Below are 15,138 nucleotides of genomic sequence, written 5' to 3'. Positions count from 1 at the left end.
GAAGGAGGAACTTGGCAGGCTAAAGGAAAAGCTGAAGGAGGAGGAAGCGTCTAGGCTGGCCGCTGAAGCTTGGGCGGCCGAAAAATATGATCTTCTTCGCCAGTCTTCCTTGGCTTTGCTTGGTAATTCCGTTTATGCTTCCCTGTCGATTATTACTTTGCGAATTCGATCCTTTGTTAGTAATCTTTGCTATTTCATTCTCTTGCAGAGGCCGCTGACATCCCTGCCGATGCCTTGGATAAAACTCCAAACAACTCTCCGGCAAACGGTGTGTCAATGACTCTCGCCTCACACCAACTTACACGGGAGCTCCTTGAAAAGGGCAAAGGTGCCATGGCGCGGATGCACTCGATGATCTTTGATACGTCCCCGACGTATCCATAATTTCCGTCGTTCCATGCTTGTTTTATGACAATACTTACATGTTTTGCTTGCACTTTATGATGATTTCATGTTGTAACATCCCAAGAATTTCAAAATAAAACAAATGAATTTCACTAGTCCCAAATTTTGGAACCAACAAAAACTTTTATTAAATAGAGTAGGATACATAGTGAGCTTGCTTTATTCTGGTGCTATTGCTATGATTGCTTGTTAGTAGTATTTGAAATAATCTTAAACCCTAAACCTCACCCCTCTTTTCACCATCCTAGTTAAGTTAAAATAAAAGGAAAATAAATAAGAAAAAGGCATATGTGCCTATGGCTATAATTATAAAACTTTACCCTAAGCTTTCTACCTTGCTTAGAGGTTTGGAAAACCTTCACACACCTTACCTAGTACTTATCAAACCTAACCCAAGTGGTTTCCAAAGAAAATAAAAAAAGAAACTAAAAATGCCATAGAGGCATATGAGAGTAAAATGCAAATTTGTGAATTTGAGAATATTGACCCTAGGACTTGTTGTGAATGGTTGGATCACTTCCATATACCATTTCAACACTCAACAACACCAAATGGGTCAAGCCAAGTCAAATTTAAAATGAAATGCAACATATGCATAGAGGCATATGTGGCACATAGCCATAATACCCAATTCTTGCCCTATGACTTTAAACCTTGACCAAATGGTGTGCAACCTTTTCTAAACTTCACATAACACTAAATTGACCCTAACCCATGTCCAAGTGAAGCAAGATCAACACTTTACAAAAATATTAAAAAGTGACACATCCCCTCTTATGTGTTATGGCCATTTTTGCAAATCTTTGACCAAGACCTTTTGAAATGGATTCAATGGTTTGAAAATGTTTCTAAACCAATAAGAATCACATTAGAGTCAACCAAAGTCAATTCAAATAAAGAGAAATCACATAGTGAGAAAATCCCCAAATTTCACTCACATACACTTAGCCCAATTTGCAAATCTTCAACCAAGGCCACCATTGCTTGATCTCTTGCTTGTAGAATACTTATATATGATAAACAAACACATTTGCATCAAAGAAACAAGAATCAAATCAAAGGAAAATTCAAAACTCACATACATGTGATAATGGTCATATGCCCCTTTTATAAAATCTTCACTACTTTACCCCCCTGCATTTGACTTTTCTTCAACTAAACTTGGTCAACTATGACCATGTCATCCAAGACCAAGTCAAGTTCAACAACTTTCCTGTTGACCATCACTGCTGAAGTTGACCAGGTTGACCAGTAGGGTTGTGACAAGTGGTGATGTTGAAACTATGTGAAGATTACCCCCAAATTTGAAACTTTGCAAACCTTAACCAAATCCACCACCACCACCACCATTCTTTCTCTTTAATTATATCTTTGAGCTCCACCAAAAAGAAATCCAAAATTCCACCAAAATTTTCATGCGGCCATTTCCACAAACACTTGGCAGGCACCATTTCCAAATTTAGTTACACTCAATTGTCCACTGGTTTCTTCCCTAAACCACTTTAATCTTGTGATCATTAGCTATTTCTAGGACCCCTGCATCACCACAGTACCTACCCTGGTCGATTAAAGTGAGAGAGAGGGAGAAGAAAACCCTAAACTATCCATGTCAAGTACCATGCCGGCCACTCTCCTCACTTTCTCTCTGGTCATCCCCTACCCATCTCACCTTGCCAACTAGCCTCTCTGCACTCCACCGAGCATGCTAGTACCTTCCCTACGCAAAGAGACACCAGCACTTGGCCGGAACGCGCGTGCCCAGACGCGCCAGGAACGTGCCAGGCCAGGCGGTGAGCGCGCCCAGACGACGCCCTGGACGCGCCAGAGCACGCCATCGCACGGCCGCCTCAGCCCTCCCCTACCTCTCTATTTCTGCATCACGCACCCTCACCCCTCCAGCTACACCCCAGACAAGCTCACTAGCTGGCGGAGGACCTGTCGACGTCGCCATGATCACCGCTCTGCCGCCACGGTACTGCCAGCACTCGAGCGTCGCCAGTACTCCCTCGTCCTCCCCTTGCTGCGCCAGCACGCGCATTAGCTCCGCCTAGACGACGCCTACGCCCTGCGCCTCCTAGCTTGCCCCTTGGAGCACCGGAGACGCCACGCCGTCGACGACCTCCCACGGGCACCGCAGCACCTCGACCCCCTATAAAAGGAGGCCCCTCCTGGACGATCACAGCACACCAGCCGCCTCCCCTCTCTTCTCTGAACCTCCTCGAGTCCTTCCCCTCTCCAATTAAGCTCACCGTTGCCGGAATTGCACCGGAGTCCGCCGCGACAGCAACCCGACGGAGGAGACGACTCCGAGCCTCCCCCGACCAACCACGGCCACCACTCGACTCCCCGTTCCACGCAGCGTCGATTGCCCCCGTCGCCAGCCTGGGAGAACCCCTGCATCGCCGTCGCCAGACCCCCCTGCAACCTAGGGTTCCGACGACTCGCCGGAGAAGGTGAGCCGCCCGATCCCGTGAACGCCCCAGATAGCGCCACGTCGTCCCGCCAGTTGTCTGTAATTCAAACCAGCCCGTAGCGATACTGGGCCGGCCCACCTCCCTCTCCCGCTGTGCAGCCCACCTAGTTTCCCGCGCAGCCCACAAATTCAAACGTCGTTTAATTAATTTAGCTGAATTCAAACACTGCTGCCCACTTCAAATTTGAATAGTTTGAAATCTACTACACCAAATTTCACCCATCTTATATATTTGGAAAGCTCATGAAATTTTCAACACAATGCCACTGGCCTCATGTCCAATTTCGTAATTAAATTCAAATGATGAAAATAACAAAACATATACTTTTCTGTATTCAAATAAATCTTAAAAATCAACCAATTTGAATTTTGCAGTGAATCCAATTGCAAAATTTCACATATAACAAACTCTAATTTATTATGTAAAAATATGATATAGGTTCTGTTCATGATCATGGGCTAGATTCAAAAATTGGCTATGTAGTCAATACTAGCTCATTTAAACTTTATCCCAATTTTAGAATTTTAAATCTATGAGGTGTAGCACCTCATTTACCTCATTCTCACAAGTGATATGAAGTAATGTGTTGCCCTTTAAATGCTTAGGCTCATACTTGCTCACTTGTAGATTTTTAAATCTAAATAGCATTTACATTTGCCATGGTTATTTAATTCACATGAGATGATGAATCTCATTTAAACCCATTTTCTCAAATACTAAGTGTGAAGTGTTGACCTTGGTCAACATGGGATCATCCCTGGTTATTGAGAATATTAAATCACCTCATTAGTAGCTTCTATTAAATTAGTTACAATTATGTTAGTATTAAATGGCATGAGGTATGGAACCTCATTTAAATCTTTTTCTCAAATGATAAGTATGAAAAGGTTGACTTTGGTCAACCTAGGTCATATATTATTCATAAGAGAAATTAAATCTTAAGAAGAATTTAATGAGAGGAAGTTATTTCTCCAAACCAAAGAGAAACCCTAAGCTCAATTTTCAATGAGAGGAAATTATTTTCCTATTATTAAATAAGGAAACCCTAGCTTAATGTATAAATAGATGTTAAGTAGTGATACTAGATCAATTGTGTGAGCCATTAAGGCTAGTGAAAGATTGCCTAAGTGTTGTTTGGTGATTGTATCCTCGTATTCATTTATAGACGCTAGTACCGGAGACTATCAAGAGGAGGAGGTATTCTACCAGAGGAAGAGCCAGAAAACTTTGATCACCTCACCAATCAAGGCAAGCTAGACTAATGCAAGTTATAATGTTGCAAGCTAACACTCTTGCAAGGTTCCCTTGTGCAAAGCTCTACAAGAGCAAGGCACCATTACATTTTACTTTATGAACCTATCCCAAGTTTTTACTTTACAAGCTTTACTTGTTTTTATTTATCAAAGTTACTTTTTGATTTATGATTCACTTGGTGGAATTATAGAGTAGTACAAGAGCATCACACTTAGCCTAGCAAGCTCCAAGATACTTAGCACCCCTCATAACTAGATGCTAGTGCTCAATATTAAAAGTGACTACTCTAGTTGGGAACTTGTGAATTTGAAATGACTTTGAAAACCTTGGAATGATGAGTCATTCCATTGAGAGACTTCGAAGGTGAATATGACTGGTGAATGACTTGGTGAATTTTATCAAAAACACTGATGGTTGGGTTCGGATGCGATACCATTCCAATTTTACAAGTACCCCCACAATACCTGAATCTGGGTAAGGCTTAGCTGGAAACTTATGTATTTTAGTATGGGTTCCCTCTGAACAAGCGTCATAGGGGTTATGCTTGAGGCTGCCCCCGTACTGGTGAAGTGATGTGAAATGACGTGAAATGAGGTGAATGTCCGGCCCAAGCCCTGTGCAGTTCCCGGGTTGATCATGCGGTTTTCACCGGGAGGCCAAGCTCATGGGGAGAGGTGCTCATACTAGAGTATGTAAATGAAAGGTTAGGATTGGTAGTTCGCGTCTTTGCGTACGATAAATCAGGGCCGATTACCCACTGACGAACTATTGCAATTGTTGTGGCACAAGTGTACAACCTCTGCAGAGTTAAACCTATTCGAATAGCCGCGTCCGCGGTTATGGACCGTTGGAAAGGCCATACTGTTCCGTCATCAGAACTTTTCTAAAAATATGAATGGTGACTTGTGACTGGGATTGAAAGGTGACTTTGACTTTGAATCACAACTGAGTTGTGGGAATGACACTAATGTTCCCACTTGAGTTAGTTGAGCAAATGAAGAGTTTTTAATTAGTGTTTTATGAAATAAAACTGGCTTTATGCAAATAAACCTAGAGCTTAGTATCCCCTTCCTAGAATTAATAGTGCTTACACTAGTATTAGTTTGCGAGTACTTTAAAAGTACTCATGGCTTTGTCCCTGGCTATTCAAATGGCCAGACTATGAAGACGAGTACCAGAACCCGGAAGAAGGACAGCGGGACGTCTACGACAACTAGGATCACTCCTGACGTCAACAGTTGCCTGTGGAATAGATGGACTACTACTACGCTACTTTCGCTTCCGCTATGTGTTATGTAATGAATAAATAGAACTTATATTGTTGTAATGAGAATGGATCATGTGATCCTTTATTTGTAAGATGATTATGGTTTGTAATGAATGATGTGTTGTGATATCAATCTATTATGTCTCGCAAAAACAATATTCCTGGGATTGCGATGAATGGCATAATAGGCATCTGGACTTAAAAATCCGGGTGTTGACAAGTTGGTATCAGAGCCATTGTTTGACCTTAGGAGACCCTAGTTAGAATGGACGTCTGCAAAACTTAATTTCAAAAACCAAAGAAGTGAATATTTGTGAAAAACTTATTCTCACTCTTATCATTGAGATCTTTTTCAAATAAGAAAGTTATGCTCTATTCTTCTTATACTACTACATAAAATTTTGACACACTTCTCTAACTTACTCATCATAATTCTTCACAGATGGAGTACAAATGGGAGTTTTATCAGCTTGGTCACGGAGGCGACCTAAAGTTCGAAAAGGAGTTGAAGCAACTAGTGGACTATCTGGGACACCCGTATCCCGAGTTCTTCGGAATACCCCTCAAAGCTCAGTTAGGAGAACCACCTCGGTGGGACGTTTCTACTGATCTACGAAGGAAGCTTGATGCCCCAGTATGGGAAACCATCTGGTTTTCTGTAACGGGAAACACTTGGAAGGAAGGACTAGACAAAGCTATGCAAGAAGCAATGTTCCGTCTGTGTGGACAAAATGAGGACAAGCTCAAGAGCACTCGTTTCATCTACTACCCAAGACATGACTCCATGGGAAGACCGATGACCATGCCCCCACCACAACCCAAGATGAACCCCTATGAAGCACCTCAGGACTTCAGGCAGTACAAAACCCGCAGGGATTTGGACAACGCCCTTGCCTCTCGCCAAGCACCTCACCCGTGAAGAAGAAGAATCCACCCTAAAGAGTAGTATCAGCCCAGCACTTAAGTAGGTGTGAGTTGTATCAGGATCCCCCCCTTGTATCGTAGAGCGATGAATGGTTCTTCAAACCAACGGTGTGTTAGATTTGTAATATGTGATGCTTGGTATGAATGAAAAAGTGTTGTTGGTTTTACCCCCGCAACACTACTCAAGTTTTTTTTTATATTATGAACTTTTTAAACTTAACAAAACAAACCCTAGAAATTTCCCTCTTATCTTATCATCTACATCAATGTTTAGATGGCCCCACCAACCCGCAACGCCACCCAGGATGCCATGATGCAACTGCTGCAGACGATGATAGCAGACCGAGAAGTCGAGAGGGCTGAACGCCAAGCCAACATTGCTGCACTGCAACAACTAGCTCAGAACAATCAAGGCCATGGAAACCACGATCACCCTGGATCGAAGCTGAAGAACTTTCAGCACACCAACCCACCGATGTTCAACAAGACTGAAGAGCCCCTCGATGCTGATGACTGGCTCCAGACCATGGAGAACAACCTCGAAGTTGCGGGAGTTGAAGCCGCGAGAAAAATCTTGTTTGCCACCCACTATCTGTCAGGACCTGCCAGAGCCTGGTGGACAAGTGCCCGTGCAATGAATGCGGGACAGATGATGACATGGGAAGACTTCAAGCTGAAGTTTAGCAAATATCATGTGCCCCAAGGACTGATCAAGAAAATGAGAGACGAGTTCCGTGAACTCAAGCAAGGAAAAATGTCCGTGGTGGAATACCGCGACAGGTTTCTCACTCTGTCAAGGTACGCCCCGGATGAGACCGACACCAATGAGAAGAGAAAGGAAAGATTTCTGAACGGACTGCACGACGAGATGCAAACGGTGTTAGTGAACATTCCGTTCGCTGACTTGGAAGCCCTCGTGGACTCAGCCATACAGATGGAAGGAAAGCTACATCAAGCCAATGAGAACCGCAAGCGAAGGATGATGAACCAGAGTGGACCCCACCATACCCAGAAGTACCGCAACAACTCCTCTGGAGGATTCACCCCAAGATACAACAAGCCCCCTACCCAGAATTATCGCCCCAACTACACCAACAACAACGGAGGACCCCCGAAGACCGGAGGCAACAACAACAACAACAACAACCACCCCAACAACAGCAACAACCATGGAAACAACAACAACACAAATACTGCCCCAAGGATTGGAAGCAATGCTACCCCCATCATTCCCAAGGACAAGTCCACCGTCAACTGCTACGAATGTGGAGTTGTGGGTCACTTCTCCAATGAGTGCCCCAAAAAGCTTGCCAGGATTGCCGCTAATACCGCAGCACCTGCTCAGCAACAGTGCCGCTTTGCCGGAAGAAGGAACCAGAACAACAACAACGGCCGTCTCTACCACATGACTGCCACTGAAGCTCAGGAAGCACCCCAGACCATGCCAAGTATGTCTTCTTGTTAATAAAATGCTCAATCTCTCTTAGGAACCTAACCTTTCTTAAAATCTCGGGACGAGATTTGTTTAAGGGGGAAGGGTTTGTAACATCCCAAGAATTTCAAAATAAAACAAATGAATTTCACTAGTCCCAAATTTTGGAACCAACAAAAACTTTTATTAAATAGAGTAGGATACATAGTGAGCTTGCTTTATTCTGGTGCTATTGCTATGATTGCTTGTTAGTAGTATTTGAAATAATCTTAAACCCTAAACCTCACCCCTGTTTTCACCATCCTAGTTAAGTTAAAATAAAAGGAAAATAAATAAGAAAAAGGCATATGTGCCTATGGCTATAATTATAAAACTTTACCCTAAGCTTTCTACCTTGCTTAGAGGTTTGGAAAACCTTCACACACCTTACCTAGTACTTATCAAACCTAACCCAAGTGGTTTCCAAAGAAAATAAAAAAGAAACTAAAAATGCCATAGAGGCATATGAGAGTAAAATGCAAATTTGTGAATTTGAGAATATTGACCCTAGGACTTGTTGTGAATGGTTGGATCACTTCCATATACCATTTCAACACTCAACAACACCAAATGGGTCAAGCCAAGTCAAATTTAAAATGAAATGCAACATATGCATAGAGGCATATGTGGCACATAGCCATAATACCCAATTCTTGCCCTATGACTTTAAACCTTGACCAAATGGTGTGCAACCTTTTCTAAACTTCACATAACACTAAATTGACCCTAACCCATGTCCAAGTGAAGCAAGATCAACACTTTACAAAAATATTAAAAAGTGACACATCCCCTCTTATGTGTTATGGCCATTTTTGCAAATCTTTGACCAAGACCTTTTGAAATGGATTCAATGGTTTGAAAATGTTTCTAAACCAATAAGAATCACATTAGAGTCAACCAAAGTCAATTCAAATAAAGAGAAATCACATAGTGAGAAAATCCCCAAATTTCACTCACATACACTTAGCCCAATTTGCAAATCTTCAACCAAGGCCACCATTGCTTGATCTCTTGCTTGTAGAATACTTATATATGATAAACAAACACATTTGCATCAAAGAAACAAGAATCAAATCAAAGGAAAATTCAAAACTCACATACATGTGATAATGGTCATATGCCCCTTTTATAAAATCTTCACTACTTTACCCCCCTGCATTTGACTTTTCTTCAACTAAACTTGGTCAACTATGACCATGTCATCCAAGACCAAGTCAAGTTCAACAACTTTCCTGTTGACCATCACTGCTGAAGTTGACCAGGTTGACCAGTAGGGTTGTGACAAGTGGTGATGTTGAAACTATGTGAAGATTACCCCCAAATTTGAAACTTTGCAAACCTTAACCAAATCCACCACCACCACCATTCTTTCTCTTTAATTATATCTTTGAGCTCCACCAAAAAGAAATCCAAAATTCCACCAAAATTTTCATGCGGCCATTTCCACAAACACTTGGCAGGCACCATTTCCAAATTTAGTTACACTCAATTGTCCACTGGTTTCTTCCCTAAACCACTTTAATCTTGTGATCATTAGCTATTTCTAGGACCCCTGCATCACCACAGTACCTACCCTGGTCGATTAAAGTGAGAGAGAGGGAGAAGAAAACCCTAAACTATCCATGTCAAGTACCATGCCGGCCACTCTCCTCACTTTCTCTCTGGTCATCCCCTACCCATCTCACCTTGCCAACTAGCCTCTCTGCACTCCACCGAGCATGCTAGTACCTTCCCTACGCAAAGAGACACCAGCACTTGGCCGGAACGCGCGTGCCCAGACGCGCCAGGAACGTGCCAGGCCACGCGGTGAGCGCGCCCAGACGACGCCCTGGACGCGCCAGAGCACGCCATCGCACGGCCGCCTCAGCCCTCCCCTACCTCTCTATTTCTGCATCACGCACCCTCACCCCTCCAGCTACACCCCAGACAAGCTCACTAGCTGGCGGAGGACCTGTCGACGTCGCCATGATCACCGCTCTGCCGCCACGGTACTGCCAGCACTCGAGCGTCGCCAGTACTCCCTCGTCCTCCCCTTGCTGCGCCAGCACGCGCATTAGCTCCGCCTAGACGACGCCTACGCCCTGCGCCTCCTAGCTTGCCCCTTGGAGCACCGGAGACGCCACGCCGTCGATGACCTCCCACGGGCACCGCAGCACCTCGACCCCCTATAAAAGGAGGCCCCTCCTGGACGATCACAGCACACCAGCCGCCTCCCCTCTCTTCTCTGAACCTCCTCGAGTCCTTCCCCTCTCCAATTAAGCTCACCGTCGCCGGAATTGCACCGGAGTCCGCCGCGACAGCAACCCGACGGAGGAGACGACTCCGAGCCTCCCCCGACCAACCACGGCCACCACTCGACTCCCCGTTCCACGCAGCGTCGATTGCCCCCGTCGCCAGCCTGGGAGAACCCCTGCATCGCCGTCGCCAGACCCCCCTGCAACCTAGGGTTCCGACGACTCGCCGGAGAAGGTGAGCCGCCCGATCCCGTGAACGCCCCAGATAGCGCCACGTCGTCCCGCCAGTTGTCTGTAATTCAAACCAGCCCGTAGCGATACTGGGCCGGCCCACCTCCCTCTCCCGCTGTGCAGCCCACCTAGTTTCCCGCGCAGCCCACAAATTCAAACGTCGTTTAATTAATTTAGCTGAATTCAAACACTGCTGCCCACTTCAAATTTGAATAGTTTGAAATCTACTACACCAAATTTCACCCATCTTATATATTTGGAAAGCTCATGAAATTTTCAACACAATGCCACTGGCCTCATGTCCAATTTCGTAATTAAATTCAAATGATGAAAATAACAAAACATATACTTTTCTGTATTCAAATAAATCTTAAAAATCAACCAATTTGAATTTTGCAGTGAATCCAATTGCAAAATTTCACATATAACAAACTCTAATTTATTATGTAAAAATATGATATAGGTTCTGTTCATGATCATGGGCTAGATTCAAAAATTGGCTATGTAGTCAATACTAGCTCATTTAAACTTTATCCCAATTTTAGAATTTTAAATCTATGAGGTGTAGCACCTCATTTACCTCATTCTCACAAGTGATATGAAGTAATGTGTTGCCCTTTAAATGCTTAGGCTCATACTTGCTCACTTGTAGATTTTTAAATCTAAATAGCATTTACATTTGCCATGGTTATTTAATTCACATGAGATGATGAATCTCATTTAAACCCATTTTCTCAAATACTAAGTGTGAAGTGTTGACCTTGGTCAACATGGGATCATCCCTGGTTATTGAGAATATTAAATCACCTCATTAGTAGCTTCTATTAAATTAGTTACAATTATGTTAGTATTAAATGGCATGAGGTATGGAACCTCATTTAAATCTTTTTCTCAAATGATAAGTATGAAAAGGTTGACTTTGGTCAACCTAGGTCATATATTATTCATAAGAGAAATTAAATCTTAAGAAGAATTTAATGAGAGGAAGTTATTTCTCCAAACCAAAGAGAAACCCTAAGCTCAATTTTCAATGAGAGGAAATTATTTTCCTATTATTAAATAAGGAAACCCTAGCTTAATGTATAAATAGATGTTAAGTAGTGATACTAGATCAATTGTGTGAGCCATTAAGGCTAGTGAAAGATTGCCTAAGTGTTGTTTGGTGATTGTATCCTCGTATTCATTTATAGACGCTAGTACCGGAGACTATCAAGAGGAGGAGGTATTCTACCAGGAGGAAGAGCCAGAAAACTTTGATCACCTCACCAATCAAGGCAAGCTAGACTAATGCAAGTTATAATGTTGCAAGCTAACACTCTTGCAAGGTTCCCTTGTGCAAAGCTCTACAAGAGCAAGGCACCATTACATTTTACTTTATGAACCTATCCCAAGTTTTTACTTTACAAGCTTTACTTGTTTTTATTTATCAAAGTTACTTTTTGATTTATGATTCACTTGGTGGAATTATAGAGTAGTACAAGAGCATCACACTTAGCCTAGCAAGCTCCAAGATACTTAGCACCCCTCATAACTAGATGCTAGTGCTCAATATTAAAAGTGACTACTCTAGTTGGGAACTTGTGAATTTGAAATGACTTTGAAAACCTTGGAATGATGAGTCATTCCATTGAGAGACTTCGAAGGTGAATATGACTGGTGAATGACTTGGTGAATTTTATCAAAAACACTGATGGTTGGGTTCGGATGCGATACCATTCCAATTTTACAAGTACCCCCACAATACCTGAATCTGGGTAAGGCTTAGCTGGAAACTTATGTATTTTAGTATGGGTTCCCTCTGAACAAGCGTCATAGGGGTTATGCTTGAGGCTGCCCCCGTACTGGTGAAGTGATGTGAAATGACGTGAAATGAGGTGAATGTCCGGCCCAAGCCCTGTGCAGTTCCCGGGTTGACTGCGGTTTTCACCGGGAGGCCAAGCTCATGGGGAGAGGTGCTCATACTAGAGTATGTAAATGAAAGGTTAGGATTGGTAGTTTGCGTACTGCGTACGATAAATCAGGGCCAGTTACCCCTGACGAACTATTGCAATTGTTGTGGCACAAGTGTACAACCTCTGCAGAGTTAAACCTATTCGAATAGCCGCGTCCGCGGTTATGGACCGTTGGAAAGGCCATACTGTTCCGTCATCAGAACTTTTCTAAAAATATGAATGGTGACTTGTGACTGGGATTGAAAGGTGACTTTGACTTTGAATCACAACTGAGTTGTGGGAATGACACTAATGTTCCCACTTGAGTTAGTTGAGCAAATGAAGAGTTTTTAATTAGTGTTTTATGAAATAAAACTGGCTTTATGCAAATAAACCTAGAGCTTAGTATCCCCTTCCTAGAATTAATAGTGCTTACACTAGTATTAGTTTGCGAGTACTTTAAAAGTACTCATGGCTTTGTCCCTGGCTATTCAAATGGCCAGACTATGAAGACGAGTACCAGAACCCGGAAGAAGGACAGCGGGACGTCTACGACAACTAGGATCACTCCTGACGTCAACAGTTGCCTGTGGAATAGATGGACTACTACTACGCTACTTTCGCTTCCGCTATGTGTTATGTAATGAATAAATAGAACTTATATTGTTGTAATGAGAATGGATCATGTGATCCTTTATTTGTAAGACGATTATGGTTTGTAATGAATGATGTGTTGTGATATCAATCTATTATGTCTCGCAAAAACAATATTCCTGGGATTGCGATGAATGGCATAATAGGCATCTGGACTTAAAAATCCGGGTGTTGACACATGCATTTTCCGGAACTAACGTATTAACGAGATGCCACAGTGCCAGTTCCTGTTTTCTGCTGTTTTTGGTTCCAGAAAGGCTGTTCGGGCAATATTCTCGGAATTGGACGAAATCAACGCCAAACCTCCTATTTTTCCCGGAAGGCTCCAAAACACCGAAGAAGAGTCGGAGGAGAGCCAGGGGGGCCCCACACCATAGGGCCGCGCGGGCCAGACCCTGGCCGCGCCGGCCTAGGGTGAGGCCACCCTGTCAGCCCTCCTGCGCCGCCTCTTCGCCTATATAATCCCTTTCGACCTAAAAACGCAGTACCAATTGACGAAACTCCAGAAAGACTCCAGGGGCGCCGCCACCGTCGCGAAACTCCAATTCAGGGGACAGAACTCTCTGTTCCGGCACCCTGCCGGGACGGGGAAGTGCCCCCGGAAGCCATCTCCATCAACGCCACCGCCTCCGCCATGCTCCGTGAGTAGTTCCCCCATGGACTACGGGTTCTAGCAGTAGCTAGTTGGTACTCTCTATCCCATGTACTTCAATACAATGATCTCATGAGCTGCCTTACATGATTGAGATCCATCTGATGTAATCGGTGTTGTGTTTGTTGGGATCCGATGGATGATACATTATGATTAGTCTATCTATAAAGTTTGTGAAGTTATTGTTGCTGCAATCTTGTTATGCTTAATGCTTGTCACTAGGGCCCGAGTGGCATGATCTTAGATTTAAGCTCTATACTTATTGCTTGGATTGTATCTACAAGTTGTATGCACATGTCACTGTCCGGAACCAAAGGCCCCGAAGTGACAAGAATCGGGACAACCGGAGGGGATGGCGGTGATGTGAGGGACACATGTTTTCACGGAGTGTTAATGCTTTGCTCCGGTGCTCTATTAAAAGGAGTACCTTAATATCCAGTAGATTCCCTTGAGGCCCGGCTGCCACCGGCTGGTAGGACAAAAGATGTTGTGCAAGTTTCTCATTGCGAGCACGTACGACTATATTGGAAAACATGCCTACATAATTAATAATCTTGATGTTCTGTCTTAATGCTTTGATTCCTATCAATTGCCCAACTGTAATTTGTTCACCCAACACTTGTCACTTATTGGAGAGTTACCACTAGTGTAGATCGCTTGGAACCCCGGTCCATCTCTCATCATTATATACTTGTTCTACATGTCATTGGAAGTAGTATCAACTATTTTCTGGTGCCATTGCTCTCATATTGCTATTACTGCTGCTGTGTTACTTTTACTACTGCTCTCATATTACTGCTACTTTCACATCACCCCTGTTGCTAGTGCTTTTCCAGGTGCAGCTGAATTGACAACTCAGTTGTTAAGGCTTATAAGTATTCTTTACCTCCCCTTGTGTCGAATCAATAAATTTGGGTTTTACTTCCCTCGAAGACTATCGCGATCCCCTATACTTGTGGGTCATCAAGACTGTTTTCTGGCACCGTTGCCGGGGAGGCATAGCTCTACTCATAAGTTCACCTGGGGAGTACACTCTACCTCTCTCTCTGTTTTATTTTATTTTGTTTTGCTTAGTTTACTTTTGTCTAGTTTATTTGTGCTTAGTTTATTTCTGTCTAGTATTAGTTTGCGTAGTTTACTTTTGCTTAGTTTATTTTTGTCTTGTTTTATTTGTCTCATATACCCAAAAATCCATAAAAATTTGAAAAACCAAAAATTAAAAACTGCTGTTATGGGAGAACCTACAACCTACTTGGAGCTTATAGAATGCTATAATAATTATAGAGAATCAAGAACTGGTAAAATAATGAGTGCTATGATAGAAAAATTGAATACAATGGCTAGAATCTTGCTTAGACGCCATGATATAAACTGTTGCTCTCAACAGGATAAGCATTTTAAATTTCAGTGTGGCTCTAGTGAGGAATTTTTAATTAAGAGCTATAATCGGAATTGCTATATTCATTATGGGTTCGAAGAGGTAGAACAATTTGTCTTATTTATGGGAGCCTCCGAGATAGAATCCTTCATGGTTGAGAATTATGAAACTTGTGCTATTTGTAAGGACCTTAAAGATTATGTCTCTACTATCCTTAATTCTTGCATAGAATGCTACAGTAGGAATCCTTATATCCTTGATTA

This window comes from Lolium perenne, chromosome 6 (genome assembly GCF_019359855.2).
Source record: "Lolium perenne isolate Kyuss_39 chromosome 6, Kyuss_2.0, whole genome shotgun sequence".
Lineage (NCBI taxonomy): Eukaryota > Viridiplantae > Streptophyta > Magnoliopsida > Poales > Poaceae > Lolium > Lolium perenne.
The sequence above is the reverse complement of the archived record's forward strand: the minus strand, read 5'-3'. Positions refer to the sequence as shown.